Source organism: Lissotriton vulgaris, chromosome 11 (genome assembly GCF_964263255.1).
Source record: "Lissotriton vulgaris chromosome 11, aLisVul1.2, whole genome shotgun sequence".
Lineage (NCBI taxonomy): Eukaryota > Metazoa > Chordata > Amphibia > Caudata > Salamandridae > Lissotriton > Lissotriton vulgaris.
Genome location: NC_141699.1, coordinates 335,571,679 through 335,595,090, shown reverse-complemented (window position 1 = coordinate 335,595,090; position 23,412 = coordinate 335,571,679).

Genomic DNA, 23,412 nt, shown 5'->3' with positions numbered 1-23,412 from the left:
ATTGGAAAGTGGAAAAACTGATCTTGGGGGATTTCAATTGTATTATGGATAACAATATAGATACTAGCAGACAGACACCCACTCGTAGAATGACCAGATCAAGAGCAGGGGTAGTAGAGATGGGAAGATTACAGTTGGTGACGGATCTGTGGAGATACCTATACCCTAACACTGCAGGATATACTTATTACTCATCTCCGCACCAGTCATATTCAGGAATAGACATGGCATGGGTGTCTAATGGGATCACTACAATAGCTGAAATTATGATATACCCACGTATAACTTCCGACCACAATTCCCTTATGGTAAAATTCCAAGCTGTACTAACAGAAACGTCCTGTAAACCTTTTACATTTCCAAAATATCTACTTACAGACAAGACTTATGTAGAGACTACTAGAAGGCAGCTCAAACTCTTTTTTCGGGAAAACAAGGGCTCATCTACACGTCATACAATATGGGATACTTGTAAAGCAGTGGTTCGAGGCATGACATTACAATACATACTACAACAAAATAAAAAAAAACAAGACCAAATAGAGGAGGCTATTTTGACTATGAGACAGGCTGAGGAGGATCATATAAATGCAGTTTTGTCTGCCTCACCCAATCAAGAGGAGCTTTTACGAGATTTAATTGATCAGAGGGTGGCGGCCAAACAGGTATTTCGGGAAAGAATGATCAATAGATATAATAAATATCGTGCCACACAGTACGAGTTTGGGGAGCACATGGGAAAAGTTCTCGCTCATTAGGTAGCCGATGATCGGTCCAAAACTTACATTAAAGAAATTAGATTTGCAAATGGGACTACGTATACGGATCCAAAAGGGATCTTAGAACAATTTTCAGCTTTTTATCAGAAGCTATACACTTCGGAAACTATATCTAATAATGAAGAGATACAACAGTACTTTCAAAATATACATTTGCCAAAATTGAAAGAAGAAGATACTGTTATTATGGGTAAAGACATCAGTAATGAGGAAACACTATTAGCAATATTGGCACTCCCTTCGGGAAAAGCAACAGGGGAAGACCCGATACCTTTGGAATTTTACAAAGTTTTCAAGGAGTACTTAACTGAACCATTCAGAGAGGTAGTTCAATATATTGGTTATAATGGTGCTGCACCAGAATATTCAAACTTGACATGAATAGTCTTCTTCCTAAAGAAAAATAAACCTCCTAATGAGTGTGGCTCTTATATGCCTATCTCACTAATTAATTCCGATGCAAAAATATACGCTAAAATCCTGGCTACTCAATTAGCACCAGTTATGCCAGATCTTGTCTCAGTCCACCAACATGGTTTTATTCGAGGTAGGGAGACTACGGCTCATATAAATACTGCTGTCACTGCTTTTGATCTGGCTGAAAAAACAGGAGTCAACTAGGTATGTTGCTTTTAGACGTGGAAAAGGTGTTCGAAAGGGTGGATTGGAAGTTTTTATAGGCTGTACAGGAAAAGGGTGGGTATAGGGGAAATATTCAAACAGTGGATACAGGCTTTATATGGTAAACCGCTAGCAAAATTAATGTATTTCGGAACACAATCAGAAGTATTCTCAATCTCTCGTGTTACGCGACAGGTATGCCCACTTTCCCCTCTCTTATTTGCCCTGTATATTGAAACATTTATATTTTCATTACAACTTAACCCTCAAATCCTCCCACTAAGGCAGAGCATAAACTCATTAAAGGTAACTTCCTATGCAGATGATGTAGCTATATTCTCACCTGAACCAATCAGCGCAATGGAAGAAAAAGAAAAAGAGGCAGCTAGATTTTGAGAAGTAACCGGCTATAAACTCAACACACATAAAAAGCAGCTGTAGGTAAATTTTACTACTAGGGAACTCCTAAGAGGGGTATGTACTGTGGCTGCATTTCTGGGGGTTAGAATATCCAGACAGATCAGCCAAATAATGTCATTAAATTACGAATTATTGATCAAGAAAACAGCTATTCAGCTAAAAAATGGAATAAACTCTCTATTGGTATTATCGGCCGCGCTAACATAATTAAAATGAAAATACTCCCAAAATGTTTGTATCTTTTTAGATGGATGTATGATGTTACAACGCGTACTTTTAGCACGCATACCATTACCACGGATTTTTTACAACGCAGGTCATGTTACAACGGATACCTTTACAACGCAATACACTACAACGCAGATACTATTACAACGCATACCATTACAACGTAAGTATAATTATAGGTAAGTATATAATATTAATATAAAATGTAAAAAATTATTTTTGAATTATTATATTTAATATGTATTATTTAATTAATTAAAAACAAAAAAATTGGAACTTTTAAATGTGTAAATATATATTAAAAATACCCCTGTACCCTAAAACCCAAACCCAGCCCTAAAACCTAAAAATACCCATGTACCCTAAAACCCAAACCCAGCCCTAAAACCTAAAAATACCCCTGTACCCCAAAACCCAAACCCATCCCTAAAACCTAAAAATACCCCTGTACCCCAAAACCCAAACCCAGCCCTAAAACCTAAAAATACCCCTGTACCCCAAAACCCAAACCCAGCCCTAAAACCTAAAAATACCCCTGTACCCCAAAACCCAAACCCAGCCCTAAAACCTAAAAATACCCCTGTACCCCAAAACCCAAACCCAGCCCTAAAACCTAAAAATACGCCTGTACCCCAAAACCCAAACCCAGCCCTAAAATCTAAAAATACCCCTGTACCCCAAAACCCAAACCCAGCCCTAAAACCTAAAAATACCCCTGTACCCCAAAACCCAAACCCAGCCCTAAAACCTAAAAATACCCCTGTACCCCAAAACCCAAACCCAGCCCTAAAACCTAAAAATACCCCTGTACCCTATAACAAAATACCACTAATAAATGTTTTTAAAAAAAGAAAAACTTACCTATAATTATACTTACGATGTAATGGTATGCGTTGTAATAGTATCAGCGTTGTAGTGTATTGCGTTGTAAAGGTATCCGTTGTAACATGACCTGCGTTGTAAAAAATCTGTGGTAATGGAATCCGTTGTAAAAAATCCGTTGTAACAGTTACATACCTTTTTAGATCCATCCCTCTACGGGTCCCTAACAGCTTTTTTGAAAGATTAGATGGCCTTTTTAGTAGTTTACTATGGGGCTATAGGAAGGCACGCAGAGCAATGGATCTACTGAAGTGCCCTAATGAACAGGGGGGTATAGACTTGCCAGATCTTAAAATGTACTTTTCGTCTGCATTCGCAGCTCGTTTCCAGAGCTTATTAATTCCTTCATGTACCACCTTTTTTATTGGCAGAAAATAGTTTGATGTACATGTATAAAACGATTGATCCGAATTACTTCAAACGTGTAAAATGTAAGACTCTACGGGACACTATTTCCGTCTGGAAAGCTATTTTCACTAGCCGTGATCTATCTTACTATCACAATACACTTCCTTTGTGGGGGAACCCGATCTTCCCTGAGATTTATCAGGATGTTGCATTAAGACAATGGGCGGATTTTGGGATTTCTACACTTGGGGATTTATTTGATCACTGGGATTTTGTTACATTTGAAAAAGTTGAAAATCTTGTTTAAACTACCAGGTCACATGTCTTTTAAATATTTACAAATTAAGAGCTTTTTGCTGACTCACCTAAAACTGACTAAAATAGGTAAGTCAGAGATATGGGATCTATTATATCAGGATAAAACTAAACTCATGATTAGCCGTATGTATAAGATCCTTGTCAGCTCTAGAAAGGGGGATGGTAATAAACTAGCCCATAAATGGAGCATAATACTGGGGTGGGGGGTTACGTAAAACAATATAGAGCAAAGTTTAGGGGTAGTAAAGAAATCTGTACATGCTACAAATCTACAAATACAGCAGCTTTGCACTATCTGTACCCTGTATCATACACCAGAGAAAATAGCCAAATGGGTCAATATAGGGACAGCTAACACACGTACGACATGTCCTAAATGTGATCTTTTTGCTGCGAACCTGATACATATGTTTGTAGAGTGTCCTAAGCTGAATGACTTCAAGTCAAGTCAAGTCAAGTCAAAGAATTTATATAGCGCACTACATACCCAGAGGGTCTCAAGGCGCTTAGGAAGGGGAGGGGGATTACTTGTCAAATATCCACGTTTTAAGTTGCTTTCTGAAGGCTAGGTGGTTCTGGGTAAGGCGAAGGTAAGTGGGGAGTGAGTTCCATGTTTTAGCAGCCAGGTATGAGAAGGATCTGCCTCCCATGGTGGTCTTGTTGATGTGATGTACAGTGGCGAGGGCTTGGCTGGAAGAACGTAGTTGGCGGGAGGGGGTGTAGAAGGACAGTCGTGAGTTGAGGCATTCTGGTCCGATGTCGTAGAGTGATTTGTGTGCGTGGGTTAGCAGTCGGAAAGTGATTCTCTTATTGACGGGTAGCCAGTGGAGGTCTTTCAAGTGACCAGAGATGTGTTCGTTGCGCGGGATGTCTAATATGATCCTGGCTGAGGCGTTTTGGATTCGTTGGAGTTTCTTCTGGAGTTTAGCGGTAGTACCTGCGTAGAGGGTGTTTCCGTAGTCCAGTCGGCTCGTGACCAGAGCATGGGTGACTGTTTTCCTGGTTTCGGTAGGGATCCAGCGAAATGTTTTTTGAGCATGCGAAGAATGTTGAAGCAGGATGAGGATACGGCGCTGACTTGTCTGTTCATTGAGAGTGAAGAATCCAGGATGACGCCTAGGTTCCGTGCGTGGTCTGTCGGGATGGGTGCTTTTCCAAGGGCTTCCGGCCACCAAGAGTCGTCCCATGCAGAGGGGGATGTGCCTAAGATGAGGACTTCTGTTTTATCTGAGTTCAGTTTCAGACGGCTGTGTTTCATCCATTCGGCAACTTCTTTCATTCCTTCGTGTAGGTTAGTTTTGGCGGTGCTGGGGTCATTGGTGAGAGAAAGGATCAGTTGAGTGTCATCCGCGTAAGAGATGATGTTGAGGTTGTGTTGGCGGGCGATGGTCGCGAGGGGGCTCATGTATACGTTGAAGAGGGTGGGGCTGAGTGAGGATCCTTGTGGTACGCCACAGATGACTTCAGTGGCCTCGGACTTGAATGGTGGAAGGCGGACTCTCTGGGTTCTTCCGGTGAGGAACGAGGTGATCCATTCAAGTGCTTTTCCTTGTATTCCGATGTTACTGAGGCGTTGTAAAAGGGTGCTGTGGCAAACTGTGTCGAATGCTGCAGAGAGGTCGAGGAGGATGAGGGCGACTGTGTCTCCATTGTCCAGCAGAGTTCGAATGTCGTCTGTTGCTGCGATGAGGGCGGTCTCAGTGCTGTGTTTTGCTCGGAAGCCAGATTGTGAGGAGTCGAGGGATTTGTTGGCTTCGAGGAAAGCAGCGAGCTGGTTGTTGACAGCTTTCTCGATTACTTTGGCCGGGAATGGAAGGAGCGAAATGGGGCGGTAATTTTTGAGTTCGGTGGGGTCCGCTGTGGGTTTTTTCAGAAGGGCGGTGAGTTCAGCGTGTTTCCAGTCTTCCGGGAAGGTGGCGGAGTTGAAGGAGCAGTTGATGACGTCTCGGAGGTGCGGTGCTATGACGGAGTCTGCTTTGTTGAAGATGTGGTGAGGACATGGGTCTGTGGGGGATCCTGAGTGGATGGAGTTCATCAGGCGGATGGTGTCCTCAGTGGAGATTGGGTTCCAGTCGTTAAGGGTGTTCACGGGGGGAGAATGTTCAGCATATAGTTGGGTGGGTTGGTCTCCGGGTTGGTTGTTGAAGCTGTTGTGGATGTCTGCAATCTTGTTGTGGGAGAATGAGGCTAGGGAGTCGCAGAGGGCTTGAGAGGGGATGATGTCGTTGGAGTTGGCCGAGGGATTGGAAAATTCCTTGACGATGTTGAAAAGTTCCTTGCTGTTGTGGGCGTTGTTGTCAAGTCGATCCTTGAATGCTGTTTTCTTGGCCTTTCGGATTAGTTGGTGGTGTATGCGGGTGGCGTTTTTGAAGGCGTCCTTGGTGCTAGTGGTTGGGTCTTTTTTCCAGGCCTTTTCAAGGGAGCGGCAGAGTTTCTTGGACTTTTTGAGATCATCGTTGAACCATGAGGTCTTCTTGTTGCCAGGTTTGCTTTGACGTCTTTTCAGTGGTGCTAAGGTGTCGGCGGTGTTGGATAACCATAGGGTGAGGTTGGCGGCGGCTTGGTTTGGGTTAGAAGAGTGGGCTGGGGTGTTTAGAAGTAGCGATGAGGAGATCTGGTCGGTGGTGATTTTGTTCCAGTTTCTTTGCAGAGTTGGTTGGAGGTGGTTGGTGGGTTTTGGCTTGTTGTAGGTGAAGTGAACGCAGCTGTGGTCAGTCCAGAGGAGATCCGTAGTGTGGCTGAAGGAGACATGATTGCTGGAGGTGAAGATGGGGTCGAGTGTGTGACCTGCGATGTGGGTGGGGGAAGTGACCAGTTGTTTAAGTCCGAGGTTGGCGAGGTTGTCCAAGAGGGTGGTGGTGTTGGGGTCGTTGAACTTTTCAAGGTGAAAGTTGAGGTCTCCCAGAAGGATGTAGTCTTTGGAGGGGAGCGCGTGTGGAGTGATGAAGTCCGTGATGTCTTCACTGAATTTTGCGCGCGGTCCTGGTGGTCTGTAGAGGAGGGTGCCTCTGAGTGTGGTCTTGGGGTCGATGTGGATTTGGAAGTGGAGGTGTTCAGAGTTGGCGAGGTTGGCGTCAGAGCTGGTTGAGATGCGGATTGATTTCTTATGGACGATAGCGATTCCTCCTCCTGTGTGGCCGGTACGGTCTTTGCGAGTGATCTTATAGTCTTCAGGGATGGCAATGGTGATGTCTGGGGCGGAGGAAGCGCTCATCCATGTTTCCGTTAGGAAGGCGATGTCTGGAGAGATGGTGTCTAGTAGATTCCATAGGTCAATGGTGTGTTTGTGGACCGAGCGGGTGTTGAGAAGGATGCATTGTAGGTGGTTGGGGTCGGGAATCTGTGGTGTGGTCGTAGCGGAGATGTTGTCGGTGCCGCTGAATTTGCAGGAGTAGCAGGAGAAAGGTCCATGGGTGTGTCCAGGAGCTGCTTGGACGCAGTTGGGGGCGCGACCGGGGTTAAGGGCTAGGAGGGTTGCGGCATCGTAGGAAATGCGGGAGGGCTGGGAGGGACGGGGGCCAGGGGGTCTGGCGCTGGGCGCGGTCCAGGCGCGGACGGGCGTAGACGGGCTTACCTTTGGCGCACCTTCGGCGCGGATTGGGCGCGGTCGCTGCGCGTGAACGCTGCGCGCGGGAACTACTGTCATATATGGATAGTGAAGGGGGAGGGGCGAGGGCGGCTCAGCTGGGAGGCGGGGCGGGCTGCGCAAGACAACAATAAACAAAATGGAGGAGGGGGGATCACAACAGAGCGCTTGGGGAGAACGCGCTAATACAGCAGAAAAAGTACAATTACAGGTCAAAGCGCATACAAAGCAAAGCGGCAGCCAGGCACAGCTGAAGGCTACAATCACGATGAAAATTCGACAAAAGCGCTGCTAACGATACCAGTGAGGCGCTAGAGGCACTGGGAGCGACCACTCCGGCCAAAGCGTAGAGCGAGTCACAGCGCTTCCAGGTAGGGAAGCGCTGTTTGTAGTCTGTGGGAGGGCGGCTCAGCTGGGAGGCGGGGCGGGCTGCGCAAGATAACAATAAACAAAATGGAGGAGGGGGGATCACAACAGAGCGCTTGGGGAGAACGCGCTAATACAGCAGAAAAAGTACAATTACAGGTCAAAGCGCATACAAAGCAAAGCGGCAGCCAGGCACATTACTGATTTTGTTGGTAGTAGCAAGATTGGTGATCGTTCGAGTCTGGATCAGCTTGTACCTTCCAAACATTAACGATTGGTGGACTTTGTGGAAGGAGATATACTCAATGTAAAATATGCTGGCCAATGCAAGGGGCTCACAAGCTCTGAGCAAACTAAAATCTATATGGGGACTCATATGGTAATGTTTTAATTTGGAAATAGGATATTTACTTATGTATCTACTGCCTTTTGTTTTGTCCTTTCCCCTCTTTATATAAATCACTGTGTTTTCTTTTTTCTTTTTCTTTTGCTGTGTGATATATGTAATCCTGCCTTTGATCTTTTATAACTGCTGACAAGTTGAAGAAAAAAGATATAAAAAAAGAAGTTAAAAAATACATGCACGTGGGGTGACATGCATTTTATTTATAAGTTGTTTAAGACAAGGTTGGAATTAAGTGGAATATACCTTTCGTTTATATCACCCACCACAAAGGGGACACTGTTTAAAGGTAATAGTGTGAGTTCTGGGTGCAACCTAAAAGTTAGGAAGTGCCACTGGAATTTTGCGGTAGGGGGATGACCAGTTATGCTGTGTGGATGATTAAACTATGCAGCAAGAAAAGAAAAATGATGCAGTTTATTGCTGCACATTTTGTGACATCCTTACTTTATTATTTTTCGTCTTGACACATGGAAATTCTATCAGGCAAACGGTTTTACTTTACTAGAAACAGTTTAACACCCAAATACAGCAGCAATAAGCATCTAAGAGATGATCAGACAACGTTTAGTAAGGGCCTTCCACTACGTCGGAACATGGGTGGCCATGTTTTTAGTACCTTTCATCCATTTGAGCTAGAAGTGTCACACAGTACGGTACATGTTAGCACTACTTTGTCCATGCCTTCCCAGCCCCTTCTCCCCCCCTCCCATTGTCCGTGCTTCCCAACCCCCTTCCCGTTGTCCTTGATGCAATGCACTAGGTCTTGCGTAAAAGTGAGTCTTATTGCATTGCAAATGCTTGTTTTATTTTTCTGGCAACTGTCTCTATTTAACTTTCTTGATAGAAAACGTCCACCAGAGGTCAGTAAAATACCAGAATCCCTTTACCATTCTCTATATTCCAGCCCATAGAAATTGTCTTCCACAAGCAGACAATAATATTTTTTTCAAATCATCTATTTTCAGTGATATAACCACCGAAGGCCCTGATTTTATTTTAAAAACAGAGCTTTGGCCTAATCTATTACCCGCTGAAAGACAATATTTCTCTCCATGAGTTCCCATACCTGGCCTGTCACACAGTTTGGTGCTTACTTTCTCTCCATGTTAAAGAACAGTAAATGTTTCAGCACCCAGGCTAATGTGCTGCTAAATACGTATAAGGGTGCAAAGGCGAGACAAATTGCATTGCAAATGCTTGTTTCAATTCTCACTCTTTCTTTTTACTTCCCAAGTGTAATTCCCCATGTTTTTTTCTCACATTTCTCCCGTTTCCACTCCTTTATTATTCCAGCTCAATCTTTTTCATTTTTCTCAGTTCTGCTTTTTCTCTATCTTGCTTTACCCTTCTGTGTCTCTATGTTAAGTCAGTTGCTCCCAATAATACCCTGGTCACTCTTCCTTGGATGAGGTCGATCTCTTCCCTAGTTTATAAATGACTCCCTGCCAGAGTGATCTGATTACATATGAGTAAGGGTATAGTGATAACTTCAACAATCAAAACAGTATGCAATTGCAAACGTAGCAAAGCAAACAGTACTCAGTGAACAGATGCAGAATATGCAGCAGCTTTGCAAGCTACACATACACACACACATTCTCTCCCTCTCTCTTTCTCTCTGGGGATGAGTCCAAAACTATCTCATACAGAGAACACTTGCAGCACTGGCCGCAGATCTACAACTATTCTTCACCTATACCATGGACAGAAAATGTGCAAGTTTCCTTCAGCACAGAAAAGGTGAACCACAGGCAACAGCAGAGCAAGCTTTCCTCACATTAAAAAAGCACATCTTGGGAAGTAGCTGTAAAAATAAGTTCCACCTAAAACAAATGTGACCTTGGAACCAGCTCTGTAGGCTTCCAGCACACAAAACAGAAGCAGATACAAAAGCTGGATGAGGCAAGATGGCGTCTGCTAGTCAGACGTATGTGTGAGAGGCTCCGTTTGGCCATCCCTGCGTTTTCGCTTACCTGAGGTCTGTCAAAATCTCCAGCGGCAGTTTTGGGACATTCGCGGATCATGCGTGGTGCTGGCTTTTGGTAGCCCCCTAATGCCATTTGGGGGGGCAGTAACCGTCAACAAGCAACAATCCGGCGTTAGCGTGGTCTCCAGCGCGGCTCTCAGTGGTGTGAGGCAGGAGACGCCGCGGAGCTGCAGTGGGCGGAGCACACTGGGGAGCTGCGGTGTTTGACTGCACTTGTCGATATTTTTTGCTGGGTTTGCGGTAGGTTTCTTTCAGAAAAGAGTGAGGAGCATGAATCTTACTAAACTCTCATTTCAACGCCCTGGAGTAAGAAGAAATTACCATATACACCTTATTGCTCAATGGCCAAAGCAGCAAGTCAGCGGCAAGTACAAGACTTTGGAGCGCTGCAGGCCAGCTAACTGCCTTATTAATTAATTACTGCTCCTACACTGTGAAGAACTGGTTTCTGGGACTTGTGTGCTTTGCAGTTTGCTTCACTAATTAAGCAGCCCTTTTTTTTTTCAAAGAACGAGAAGGGAGAGTATTTTCAAATTTGTATTTCAACGCCTGGAGCAAGAAGAAATTGCTTCACTATTCAATTACTGCCGTGACTGTTCCTACATTGCTCCTACATTGTGAAACTGGCTGTGTGGGTTTTCTGTGCTACAGATAGAACTTCTGGAAGCCCTTTGGCGTTGTATATAGTTAAGTAAATCCTTGAGATAAGATTTCTGGGTCCGCTCCAATTAATTGGGCTATGGGTCCAAAAACAGCCCGCGGTGGGAAAACTAGAGCTATTGGAGAGAGCCAGGTTGGGACTCGCGCTGCCCTTGCTGCAAAGCTAATGCAAACCAGTAGCAATAAAGAGGACAGTTGCAAGGATTCTGAGGTAGATAAATCGGCTACCCCCAAGATTCCACAAATGTTTCAACCTCCCTCAGGGAATAAGGTCATGACTCCCACAGCAAAATCTATTGATCTCGACCCCGCCGATATCGACGGGGATACTACACTGGTGAAAGGAATTGAACAGCTAGTAGTTTCGCCAGTTTTGCTACAGCACTCCTTAACGGTACCATTACAAGCTTTGGCTTGGACCACTGGTGAGCATGTAGGGAGTGAACATAGTGTGGCCAATGTAACTTGTGCTACTGGGGAAGAACCTATTGACCCTGTGAGCAGTAAGGACAGCAAATTTTACTCTCTTTCAGAGCAATCAGATGGAACAGATCTTGATGGTGATCTGGAAGATGAGGCGGATTTGTCAATGTTCGGTGAGACTACAGAGGAGACTACACCTATTGTGTAGGTCAGTCAACAGAGTGAGAATAACCTGCGTGAGTTGGGTGTCGAAACTGATACCATCAGGCAACAGGGGGCCACTGAGGTCTCTGACTGGGCTTTGTCAGTGACCGATCCTATGTTTGGGAGCCTGGACCTGTCCGAGCCTGGTCTGGGGGCCACTAGTCAAGTCTCGCTTGAGGAGATCTTTAAGGCTATTTTGGAACATCGGCTAGAAGCCAGGGCTGAGCATTTAAAAACCCATAATGCCTGTCGGAAGCTTCAGAACACTGTTCGACGTCTGGCAAAGACATGTAATGATTTCACAGACAGAATGGTAGAAGCTGAGGGCCGTATTTCTGCATTAGAAGATCAAGTGGCAAATCACAAGGTAGAAATTGCAGACATTAAGGCACACAAGGAAGATGTACATGTAAAGCTTGTTGATATGGGGAATCGACTACGCTGTAATAATGTGCGTATCTTTGGGGTCCCTGAAGGGATTGAGGGGCAGGACATTCGTAAATTTGTAGTTGAACTTTTTGAAGAGGCATTTCCGGAGGTTAAATACTGAAACTGGGCCCAGGAAATTCAAAGGGCGCATCTATTCCCATTTCGCCAGCAACCAGCTAGGACCGGGCAAGCTGTGCAACACCCACGTGCTATACTGATCTCACTAAAAAACTTTCTGGCAAGACAAACACTCTATGACTTGGCTAGAACTGAGAAAAAAAGATCTGGGAAAGGGACTGAATTTTTTGTACGCCCCGATTACTGCCACTCCATTGTAGAGAATCGCTGGCGGCTACGCCAGCTAATAGCACCATTCCAATCTAAGGGCCTACAGGTTTTTCTTTTGCTGCCTGCTACTTTAAAAACTAAGTATAAAGGGCAGAATCGATTTTTTACTTCTGAGGCCTCAGCTAAGGAATATCTTAATTCTTTGCGTTGATGGGCTGATGAAACCATGCATTGATTATTCATAAGTTGATTACATATGAGTATTTATATAGGAACATGCACGTAGACAAACTGCTGATCCTGGTTTGCTTTCCTTGTTTTTTTCATTTTCTAGAGATATGTAGATTTGATATGGGACTGTCCAAGCATCCGAGATTCTCTCATACTCATCTAAAGGGCGATAGGCCCTATTGCCTTGGTTGTTTGGGAGGGTCACTTCGGGGGGGGGGTTGTGTGGGGAGGGAAGGGGTCTTCGGGGGCGTCACGGGGTGTAGTGGGGGGTAGGGTTTGGGGTAGGGGTGTAAAGGGGAAATGTCAGTTCATAGCATATGTTGTAAGGCTGCAGGAGCAAGCTCATTCTGTTTTTTATGTATTAATGGCTCGTGTCAATTTACGGCTCAATTTAGGGTAAATGGCTAGTAATAGTATACGCATATGTTCATTTAACGTGTGTGGATTAAACAATGCACTTAAGCGCAGACGTGTGATGCGGGAAGTTTGATTAATTGATCCTGATATCATTTGCCTTCAGGAAACGCATGTGCCATGGGGTAATCGGAAGATACTGAGTGAACTGGGCTATGCACTATTTGCTGCATCAAGACAGACTACTATGAATCGAGGTGTTACAATTTTGGGTCGTCAAACGATAGCCATTACGGGAAAAATTAAAACTGATAGTTTAGGACGCTGGGCAATTGCGGAGTGTATCATTGGGGGGGTTACAGTTACAGTATGTACGGTATATGGCTCGAATTTGGACGAAGCTGAGATTCTTAAATTTATGAATGTGGAGCTGGCATTGTGGGGCACACCCTTATTATTACTTTGGAATTTTAATATACATGGTGAGTCCTCTACTTGGGAGCCTCAAATTACTGGATAAATTGGCCATAAGCCACAGGTTTTTAGAGCATTGCGGCAATTATTGCTCCAGCATGGCCTAGTTGATGGGTGGCTATTGGTTAACCCGGGCGACCCCGGGTATACTTTTTTTTCCTCCTCCCATAAAAAGTTTGTCCGGTTAGATTATATTTTTTTGCCCAGTTCACTCATGAGTGGTGCCCGTATGCAGGTAATGCCACGGATTACATCGGATCATGGCCCTGTCGTTATATATTTGCCTCCTTTCAGGATCCAGCGGGTACAGCGGTCATTTTCATTTCATAAGAAATTAATATCTGATGAAGAATATGTATGCCATATTCAAGTATGGGCTCAGCAATTCCTTGATTATAATAGAGGCACAGCTTCTCAGGCGATGGTATGGGATTGCTTTAAGGCTGGGTTGCGGGGTGAAACTTGTAGCTATGGGTGGTCTCAACAGAGGAAGCAAAAAGCTGATATGGACAAATTGCTGGTAGATTTAAAAAATGCAGAACAGGAAATCATCTTGGATATCAGAACACACCGAGACAGTGAATTGGCACAGATGAAGGTTGTGCGCTTTAAGGCAAAGATCAACGGTATCTGGAGTCATGATCTAGCATGTCAGTATAAAATTCATCGAGCTGAGAGATATGAGTATGGGGAAAGCGGTTGGGAGATTTTTAGCTCAAAGACTTCGAGGGCGATAGACATCACAGCGCATAGCGACCTTAGAGAACGATCAGGGCGGTTTGGTTGAGACAATGGATAGTATACTGCAGGTTTTTCAACAGTACTATACTGAATTGTATACCCAAGAATATCTTCCTCAAGATCAGATTGATCAGTTTGTGGCTAGATTTGATATATCCGTGGTAGAGCCCACTATTAGAGAGGAGCTAGAAGCCCCAATAACGATGCTAGAGCTTGAGATCGCACTTAAGGCCCTTGCGCCTTTAGAGGTTTATTGTTTGTTATTTCCTATCATTAAAGATGATATGCTGGCCACTTTTATCGCTGCTCAAGCTGGCAACCCTCCTTTTTCATCGGATGATACGAGCATGGTGGTATTCCAAAAGAAAGATAAGCCCCCATATCTTCCGGGGTCTTATAGACCCATCTCATTAATTAATGTAGATACCAAGATATATTCTAAAATTCTCTCTAGTCGTTTAATTCAAGTTGCACCATCATTGGTGTCTCACCAACAGCATGGCTTCCTTCCAGGCAGAAGCACTGTTAATCATTTGCATCGTGTGATTGCTGTCTTGGATTATGCATCTGCATTTTCCAAAGATGTCGGCTTGGTGTTTTTAGATGCTAAAAAAGCATTTGATCGTGTGGCGTGGGCATTCTTATGGGGCATCATGGGCAAAATGGGCTTTGGACCACAATTTTTGCTTGCCGTATAAATTATGTATAAACGACCAAGGGCTAAGATTTGTGTGATGGGGCACGAGTCATCATTTGTCTATATTACTCGGGGTACACGGCAGGGATGCCCATGCTCGCCGTTATTATTTGACATTTACATTGAGCCATTGTTGCAGATGCTAGCCGCCTCTCGGCGTATACAATCAATGGCTGTGGGTGATAGTTATGTACGTGTCTTAGCTTATGCTGATGACATTGCGGTCTTTACATATGATCTGGAACAAGCACTAGGCGAAATCAAAAATATAACACAAGTGTTTGGTAGAGTGTCTGGGTATAAATTGAATATTACCAAAACCCAGGTAGTGTGTACTGCCGGGTTATGCCCCAACGATTCACGCGTCACCCATGAGGCTAAGTATCTTGGTATTAAAATTAGGATGTCACTCCAAGAGTTAGTAATTGTAAATTGGACTGACATATTACAATCAATTAAGCGTCAGTTGGAAAAGCTGGAGTGTCTTCATTTAACATTGGTGAGGAGACGATACGTTTTAAAGATGTGTATTCTACCTAGGGTACTTTAATATTTCCGGACAGTACCGCTGGAGTTGTCAGGCGTACAATTAACCAAGTTGCAATCTATTGCAGATAGGTTTCTATGGGGTTGGAAATCTCCCTGTTGGGCGTCTAAATTCATGACACTCCCGCTTTCAAGAGGTGGATGGGGAGTTCAGAATTTTGTTTTTTATTATTTAGCCTGTCTTCTTCAGAATATGAACATTTTGGTGATTGGGTTGAGCCACCGGTATTTGAAAGTCCCAATATCTACTTAATGTTTTTAGGATGTCAATCTCGACAAGTGCTGTTACGCTTTCTCGAACCAAGCTACTATAAAAGAACCAGATTTAAGACTGTATTAGCAGTATTTAAAGGGTGGCGGTGGGTTCGAAAAATCATTTCTCTTAATCATATTAATTTCTATACCTCTTGTGATTCAACATAATTATTCCCTTCTATATTTTGGGATAGCAAGATACGGACATGGGCGGATAAAGACATATTTTGTTCAGGCTGTATGTTCGAAGCCAGCACTATGGTTACATTTGAAGACTTAAAAGAAAAATATGCGATTCCCCAGAACAATTTTTTTTCAATATCTACAGCTACAGGATTTTATTTTTAAACATCAAAGTATTCTACCTATAGGCATTAACACCTTGGCTGCTAGGGGGTTTTCCCGCTGGGTGCGGAGGATTCTTGATACCCATTGTTCATGACAAGGTCAACTCCTCATAAGCACAGGGCAGGTAAAACCCATGACGAGTTGACCTTGTCATGAGCACTGAAGGGGTTAACGACTTTCTTGAAGTTTTGAACAAACCGTCCAAGATTGGTATTTTATATAATAGTTTGTTGAGCATGCAGCGCGATGATATTGATGTACAAGATGGGAAATGGAGTATTAGACTTGGTATTCCTGACTTGTTTGTTCTAGAATCAATCGAAATGGCTGCTAAAATGACTTTGACTGCCAATTTACGCTCTCAACATTATAAAACTTTATTTTATCTATATCACACACCAGCCAAGATGATGAAGTGGGGCAATATGCATAATGGGAAATGCTATCGGTGTCAAGCCGATATGGCGGATATTGTGCACATATTTTTTGACTGTAGTGTCTGGAAACCTTTTTTTGTATCTATTGCACAATTTCTATCAAATATTTTAAACTTTGATGTGTTGATATCTAGAGAGATGATGATGTTTGGATTATGTAAAGATATGGATATTCTGCCATTGTACTATCAGAATCGGTATTTTTTTTTATGGCTATGTCAGTTGCCTGATTATGCATTGCCTCTATGTGGTTGAAGTCAGATGCGCCCTCACATGAGATGTGGCGGGCAAAGTTTTATAATGTGGTCTATTTAGAATACAATCTGTATCGTATCAAATCATTGAAAAAATAAATGGGGATCAAAATTTGGCAGCCTATGACTGGTCACTTAGAAAGCCTAGACTAATTTGTAGATTCATTGTTCAATCATTTTCTGCCCTGCTTTTTTTGTTTGTGCCATGGTAGCTTGCTCTCGTTGTGTTTTTATAGTATCTGTAGCATGTTAGCTAACGGACTGATGTCTATATGTGTTCGTATTTGGTTTGATTATGCTATGAACTGAATGACAATAAAAATATATATTTTTTAAAAAGATACAAAAGCTGGAAGATTTATGATTCATAATAGGTACAGTTCAAATCTCATATATACAAAACACGATTAGGAGATATGGAGGTCCCTCACCGGTATGGCACAGAAAGGGGAGCAAGCAGTAGTGCAAGTCCCCCTATAAAAAATGTATATAGCATGGGCAATAGGTATGCACGTCTTCCTAATACAAAAAGGGGAAGTGGATGAACAGCTGAATGTAAGCCTGCCTCAACAAACAGGTACAACTTGGCTGTAGTGAGGGGATAGGTATGTACAACTGCTAATTGGCACTTTTGTACAAAATAGTTTTTGCAAAATAGTTTTTTAATTTTCAACTTATAGAGGTATAGAAAAAATTGCGAGTCTCAGAATGCACAGTGATTCTGTCTAAAAAAGCAAGGACTTTCTAAAGGTGTTGCTGATGACAAGGCATGACTTGACAGCTACACTTCCAGTCAGGCATTCACCCTCACATCCGACTTAGATCACAGTGTCAGAGAGGCATCAGATGCAGTCGTTATGACCTTTGAAATGCATGTTTGGAACAGGCAGCTGACTTCCGAGGGCCTGCTTCTCAGGCACACTGCAAGATTGGAATATATGCATGTCAAGGATCATATATTTTTTCATTTTATTGGATTTTGCATTGTGTGATCAGGGGTTATGCAGAAGAAAAGTTGTTCACGTTTCCTTTTCCCCAGTCACTATATTTACCTGGAGCTAAAAAGAAGTTTACAGATTGCAAGATTCATTCTGTCTCGGAAAAGAGGCAGTAAGAGGCATCGTACACACCATACTGCAGGGCCTCAGGTCATAGGCACACTCTGTAAACAGGGCCGGACTGGGAACCATGAGCAGTCTTGGAAATGTTGGACCAGCTACCTGGCTCCATCCCCCTTCCCTGCCTACCCCTCCCGGGAGGGAGGCTGCAAGTGTGAAGCACTGCTGCTTTTGTTAATAGGGGCCGATATTGCAACACTGCTGCAAACCACTGCCCCCAGTAACGAAACTGGCCCCCACTGAGTCAAACTAGGCCCCTACCCTTTCAGCCTCTCTAGGAAATGCCCTATACTTGCTACGGCCAGTCCGGCCCTGTCTTTAAAACTTCCTCCAATGAGGGTTGCACAAGCACGTGGGCCTGAATGATGGAATAGGCACAGAAAGTGAAAGTAATCATGGTTACACACAATGCGCTTTTCATAACCTTATGCAGCAGCTCGGTGTGAGCGCTATCGGAATATAGCTTGATCCATGGCATCTATCAATTTAGGCAGGACATTCCTTTTTGCCACAAAAAAGTAAATATTTTTACATTCCTGCCATTTCGTCTTGCACAATCAGCCCTGCCAAATTTCCCAGGTAAGCCTGTCAAATGCTAGGCTAGTCTAATTTTTTTAAATTTCAATTCTGGGACTTGTAATCTTTGTAGCATATTGATGTCATACACACAAGGACCCACGTGGTTCTAGGTGGACTCTGAAGAAGAAATACGTAGCAAGCAGGGAGGCGTTACGGTGTGGTTAAAGTGAAGTCTGAAGTAATGCAGTGTGTGAATGTATGCTGAAGAATAAAGTAATGCTTGATAGCAGCTCTAGTGTGGCATAATTCATCTGCATGTTCCTGGACTAGGGCAAAAGCTTCAGACTTGTTTATTCCATTGTAAAACATGACTATACGTCTCAGAATTTTTTTTAAAAATACCTGGACTGGAGCAGCAGAATATTGAAAATGGGAAACTTTGCAGCTATGCAGGATGCTATATTGTTTCTTTCAGTGTAGCGGTTGTTATGTGGCCTCCTTGTGCTGTGCTTTGGAACTGAAGCTGTAGTCTCTCTCTGACATATAAGAGCAAGGCAAGTGAAGAGAGGGGACGGCAGGTGAGAAGGTGTGGTACTTCCCCAGGGCCTGGGAGCAGGCGTGATATTCCCCAGGGTGTGCATCATCGGCAAAGATGGATGAGGTGAGACCTAAGAGAAAGCTGCTGCAGCTCTGCTGGTGGACCAGTAAGGCCGGATTCCCAGCCGCTGCAGGCTCACTTACGCATGTCAATTATCTGGTCCTGCATCCTCCCATATGCAGCCGCAGTTCCTCAATAGGAGCGGAGGAGCGTCTACCCCCATACCCCGCCCCCCCCCCCACACACACACTGCTAAATAAAGAGTGAAAAAGAGAATGGTAATACATGATTTTATTACCATTTTATTTTTTACTCTCTGCCGAACCTAGTGTGGGGGCGGGGCCAGTGAGTCATTATAGCCTTATAGCCCGCCGTAGAGGGCTATACCGGCTATTAAAGGCCCTCTCCAGCGTTAAAGGCCCCGAGCCGAAGGCGAGGGCCTTTAACAAGGGAGAGGGACTTTAATAGCGGTATAGCCCATCTACGAAGGGCTATAACGCTATTAGAACATTCTGTCACTAGAGGACAGAATGTTCTAACAAAAAAAACAAAGCCTTTTGAAAGCATGAGGGGATTGGACCCCCCTCAGGCTCCCTGAAGCCTTTGTTCACAACCAGAGCTGGGAGCAAAGAAACATTGGAATGTTGGAGCTCCAGGCTTATACCAGCCATTATAAGCCCATAGCACTCCATTGTTTTCAATGGAGCTCCCAACATTCCAATGTTCTAATGCTGCTTATTGCCGCAATGAGGACTGGTCACTTCGTTCCGAAGCGTGCATGTAGGTTTAGCCGGCTATCTTGCTATGGCCGGTCTGACATGCGCGATTCAACCTCTCCAACTCTGTGCCTTTCAGAGTGCTGAGGCAGCCTGCTCTAGTCAATCCAGGCACTTCACTCATGCTGTTCCACAGCATGAAATTAACATCTGGATTGGATAAGTATTTCGCTGTGTGGCGTCACCTCGCGCTTGAAGGAGTCTGCAGCCAGAGGCTGAAGAGTATTGAGGACGTGCTGCAGGATAAGGTGAGTAACTTTTTTTTTCTTAGACATTTATTTTAATGTGTTTCATTGTAATTCTTTAATGTATGTGTGCTTTAATGTATGTAGGGTTGCACTATATTTTTATGTCACCAACTGCCACTGCCCATATGAGCTCTCACTTACGCATGTCGATTCTCTGCCTCAGCAGGCTCACTAAGCCTCTCTGTTATAAAATGTCTGTTTCTTGTTTAGCAATGATAGCACCAGGGGGCTTTTGTTACACCCCTGAGTGCTAGGACATTCCATAGCACAGGTTTTAAATTTTTTTGCAGGCAAAACATGGAAGAAACGCTGTAGATTGGTAAGCGCCGCTTTGACCTCCCCCCCACCCCATTCCCCCAGTTTGGCAGGGTGTTGCTTTTCACTCCTTCTGGTTACACCCTAGTTGCGTATTCCAGATAGGGACTAGTATGTCCCAGTGAGAGTTGTGTATTATGTTTGAAGCTTGTTCAAGCATGTTTGAAGAATGCACAAGTATGTTTGGTCAACACAACAGAAGGAAATGACAGGTTATCAGCATGTTGCTGGATAGGTCTTGTCCACCTTTCTCCTCACGGCACAAACTCTCAAAACATAGGAATTACCTAGTATGTATGGAACATGTGCAGTGGTGAGGGAGCACAATACCTGGGCACTGTGTGTCTAAGTCTTTTCGTGAGACTCCTCAGAAGATTGTGACATCTTTAGGATTTTGGGGGACATAGGTCAAACTTATTTTGGGGGCCCCTGTTTCAAACAGCTTTGAATATATGATCCAAGTTCAGCTCTTTTGTACCCTCTTTGGCCACATCACTGACAGTGCACAGGCTTACTGGTCCAAACTCTAAATATGTTTATATCTAATATTCAGAGGTAGCGAATAATGTTTTCAATTCTGTAATTCAGAAGCAGCTCACTAATATTATTTAAAACAATTTCTGTTATCCTTCCTCTCACTTCTCATATGTGAGGTCCTGTTTTGATCTCTAATAAACTTTTTTAGGATGAGCCTAGTGGCAGCGCGCATGCACTGCTCACTCTGCGAGACTGCTGTAGTAGAGAATAGGAAAGAAGCCGCGCCCACTCTTCGCCCATATTTTCCATTTGTTGCGACATTATCTTTTGTAAATGCTACCTTCGAATTCATTCATAGGCTTGTTAGTCTCTCCTTAGTACGGCCTTGTCTTCATTTGTAACCTCCCATGGCTACTGCCCCTTTTACTTTGGTTGTACACAGGACTTGTTATTTAGTCTGTAGGCACTATTTATTTGACTGAGTTTGTTTCAGGCCGGACATGCACCGCTTCAGCTGAAACCGCTTGTGTTTTTTTAAGTAGCACAGCCGCCCGTAACACGGGTGCCTGCTTTCAATCACTTTAACCGGGCATTATTGTGTGTCTGTTTCAACCCCCCAAGTAAAATTGATTTAGAAATGATCAGCCAGTAAAGTGACGTCAAATGCAGGTAGCACATAATCCTGTGCTAATGGGCTGAAGTTGACAACAGCACATCTGTGTTACATCTCATCTGTACTAAAGCCACCTGACCGACGACCACCAATACCATCACCACCAATACCACCCCACCACCAATTCCACCACCACCAATACCATCACCACAAATGCCACCACCAATAACACCACCAAAACCACCACCACCAATGCCACCACCACCAATACTATCATTACCAATATCACCACCACCCATACCACTACCACCAAGACCACCACCACCAATAACATCACCAACACCACCACCAACAATACCACCACCACCAATACCATCCCCAATACCACCAGCAGAAATACTACCAGCACCAATACAACCACCACCAATACCAGCACCAATAACATCACCACCAATATCACTGTCAATACCAATACCACCAATACCACCACCACAATACCAATACCACCATCACCAATACCAATACCACCAATACCACCACCAATATGACGACCAATACCACCACCAGCAATACCACCAATACCACCAACCCCAAACCAGCACCACCACCACCACCAATACCACCACTAATACTACCAATACCATCACCAATATCACCACCACCAATTCCACCACCACCAATACCACCACCACCAATACCACCACCACTAGTACCACTAATCCCACCACCACAAATAACACCACCAGCAACACCACCACCACCAATACTGATAACATCACCAATACCAATACTACCACCACCAGCGATATAACCTGTACCACCACCACCAATACCACAACCATCAACACCAATACCAGCAACACAAATACCACAACCACCAATATCACCACCAATACCCACAACATAATCATCACCACCAATAATACTACTACCACCACCATCAATAACACCGCCAGAAATACCACAACCAATACCCATATCACAATCACCAATACCACCACCACTAATACCACTACCTCCACCACCAATACCCCCACCACCATCAAAACCAACACCACCACAAATACCACCACCAAAACCATCACCACCACCAATACCACCATCAGCACCAATACCACCACCATCGATACCACCACCACCACCAATACCACCATCAATACCACCATCACCAATTCCAGTACCACCACCAACGCCAATACCACCACCATCATTACCACCACCATCAATGCCAATACCACCATCACCAATACCAATAACACTTCCACCAATACCACAACCACCAATACCAATACCACCACCACTGATACCACCACCCCACCAATTCGAACACTACCACCCATACCATCACCAGTACCAACACAAATACCACCAACAACAAAACCACAACCACCAATATCACCACCATTACCACCACCACCAATACCACCACCACCAATACTTCCACCACCACCAATACCACCACCACCACCAATATAATACCACCAACAATACCACCACCAACAATACCGCCACCATTGCCACCACCACCACCACTAATACCACAACCACCACTAAAAGCCACCACCACCAATACCACCATCATTGCCACCACCAATATCACCACCACCACTACCACCACCATCAATACCACCACCACCGGTACCACCACCAATACCACCACCACCACCATTGCCACCAACAATACCAATACCACTAATAACACCATCACAAATACCACCAACACCACCACCACAAATTCTATCACTACCAATACCACCAACACCAATACCACCACCGCCACCAATACCACCACTAATACCACCAAGACCACCACAAATACCACCACCACCACTACTATCACGAATACCACCACCACCAATAACACAACCCCCAACACCACCACCACCACCAATATTGATACCATCACCCCCACCAATACCACCACCACCGATACCACTACCAATACCACCACCACCACCACCAATACCACCAACAATACCAATACCACCAATAATACCAGCACAAATACCACCAATACCTCCACCACCAATTCTATCACTACCAATACCACCACCACCCATACCACTACCACCAATACCACTACCACCAATACCACCACCGCCAATACCATCACCAACACCAACACCATCACCAACAATACCACCACCACCAATACCAATACCAATACCATTACCAATTCCACCAGTACCACCAGCACCAATAACACAACCACCAATACCAATACCATGGTCAATACCAATACCACCACTGTCAATACCAATACCACAACCCATGCCACCAATACCACCACCACTAATACCCCCACCACAATACCAATCCCAATACCACCAATAGCACCACCACCACCAATACCACCACCAATACGACAACCAATACCACAACCACCAATACCAATACCTCCACCACCAATACCACCAAGCGGTTGCGAGCATGCGCAACCACTCGCAATGAGAAACCTGGCCTCCC